Source organism: Hylobates moloch, unplaced genomic scaffold (genome assembly GCF_009828535.3).
Source record: "Hylobates moloch isolate HMO894 unplaced genomic scaffold, HMol_V3 SCAFFOLD_15, whole genome shotgun sequence".
Classification (NCBI taxonomy): domain Eukaryota; kingdom Metazoa; phylum Chordata; class Mammalia; order Primates; family Hylobatidae; genus Hylobates; species Hylobates moloch.
Genome location: NW_026652290.1, coordinates 23,996,680 through 23,998,757, shown reverse-complemented (window position 1 = coordinate 23,998,757; position 2,078 = coordinate 23,996,680). Strand labels below are relative to the sequence as shown.

At 41.6% G+C, this 2,078-nt stretch overlaps 1 pseudogene; it reads left to right on the top strand.

Annotated features, from left to right (window-relative positions):
* The first annotated feature begins 229 nt into the window (after window positions 1–229).
* LOC116484192 (charged multivesicular body protein 4a-like) lies at window positions 230–1,004 on the top strand (annotated as a pseudogene).
* Window positions 1,005–2,078: the final 1,074 nt, after the last annotated feature.

Sequence of the window (2,078 nt, the reverse complement as noted above, 5' to 3'; positions counted from 1 at the left end):
AGAGTTTCCAGGACACAGCACAAGAAAACAGAATCTAAAAAGAGTCTGGCAGACTCTCTGAGTTGAGAATATGGAAGTGGAATCCAGGGAGACCAAGGATGATAGACTTTGTAACAGAAAGAAAGAGGAGCTTGGAGAGATAATTCTAGTGATATTCAGAGAGAGAAGTCCATAGACCTGCAGAGGGTCCTTCTTGAGTATTGGGCAGAATAATGATCAACACAAGGCAGAACTGTGGAGGATGCCCAGAAGCAGAGGCTAGAGAGGCACGCTTGCCATGAGTGGTCCCAGCAAACTCTTGAGGAAGGAGCAGAAGAGGAGTGAAACCCCTGAAGAAACAATATAGAAACTGATGGAGACAGAGGAGATGGTAATCAAGAAACAGGAGTTTCTGGAGCAGATGATTCAACATGAATTGTTCATTAGTAGCATTGAGAACAGACTATCAAACAACCATGGTTCCAAGAATAAGAGAGCTGCTCTGCAGGCTTTACAGGGGAAGAAAAGATGGGAACAGCAGCTGGCACAAACTGATGGAACATTATCCACCCTAGAGTTTCAGCATGAAGCCATTGAGAATGCCACTACCAATGCAAAAATGCTTTGTACCTTGTAGTTAGCTGCCTGAGGCATGAAGAAGGCCTACCAGGACCTGGACATTGGCAAGGTGGATGAATTGATGGTTGACATCACAGAATAGCAGGAGGTGGCCCAGCAGATCTCGGATGCCATTTCTTGAGCTGTGGGTTTTGGAGAAGATGTGGGTGATCATGAACTGTTGGAGGAACTAGAGATGCTGGAGGAGGAATTGGCCCAAGAATGGTTAAATGTGGGGCAACAAGGAGGAAGTGAACCCCAGTCAAATGGCTAGTGTATCCTCTACACTATCTGCCTTCCTCGGAGGGTCAGCTCCCAAAGCAGGTGAAGACAAAGAAGCACTAAAGCAGTGGTTGCGTGGGAATCATGATAAGTCTGGGCTGGTCTTGTTGTTCCCCTTTCCTTAAGTGCCAAGTGCTGAACAAAAGGAGCATAACTTTAGGAGGAAATCCTGCTGAGGCTGGTAGTATGACCTTCCCTGAGAAAAGTCTCTGTTGCCTTTTGAGCCCTGGCTCGATTCTGAAGAAGAAACTTGCTGTAGGAGGAAGACCTGAGCTCCTTTCTATTTAAAAGCAGTTGCAATATAAACATATGCATAAAAGAAAATACCTGAGACCTTGCAAAGAGCCACCAGGAAAGACAGAGGGAACAGTATCCAATACTCATATATGGTGCCCATCACCCAGAATTGCAAACTTTATAATCCTTAGGATACTGAATAAACTAATCAGAAGCTTTCTGTCTAAGTAGTAACACAGCTAGTAATGGATCTTAAAAATTAAACTCAAAAGGATCAAATATCTTCCAAATAACTATATCCCAAAACAAATCACAATAATATTTATAGGAATATAAAAATATCCATCACCCAAAGACATAAAATTTCAAATTTCTGACATTAAAAGAATGCTAGGCATGCCAAACAATAGAAAAATGTGATACATAAGTAGAAAATTATTATATCAATATCAACCTACAACAGACACAATTATTCAAATTGGTAGACACTATGAAAGGTAAAATGCATACCTAGAGGAAGACCTTGTGAACTCACTCCTCCATATCCCTGTCTTTAAAAAGAGAGGAAAAAAGATAGAAGGAAGTATGTCTAGGACAGTTTCACCTAGACATTAAGGGAGGTACTAGTGGTACTATCCTGATTGAGTCTTTTCATGGTCTCACGCATCTAGCCTCATAAAAAGAGGCCAGATCCAATATTTCACTTCAGGCTTTGTAGGGGCAAAAGGGAACTTTTTTGCTTTCTGAAGGTTTGCTAACAAAAGGTAGATCAATAGAAAGGTATATAAGTTTATTAATGTGCACCCGTATGCATAGGGGGGTCACACAAAATATTAACTGAAAGAGGAACCAGATGTTTGATGTTTAAATATTCTCCCCATAGGAAACAGATCCACGGATCTGGGAGGTGGAAGGCAAATTTCATGGTGAGAGGCAGAGCTGCACAAAAACAAAGTTTGTCT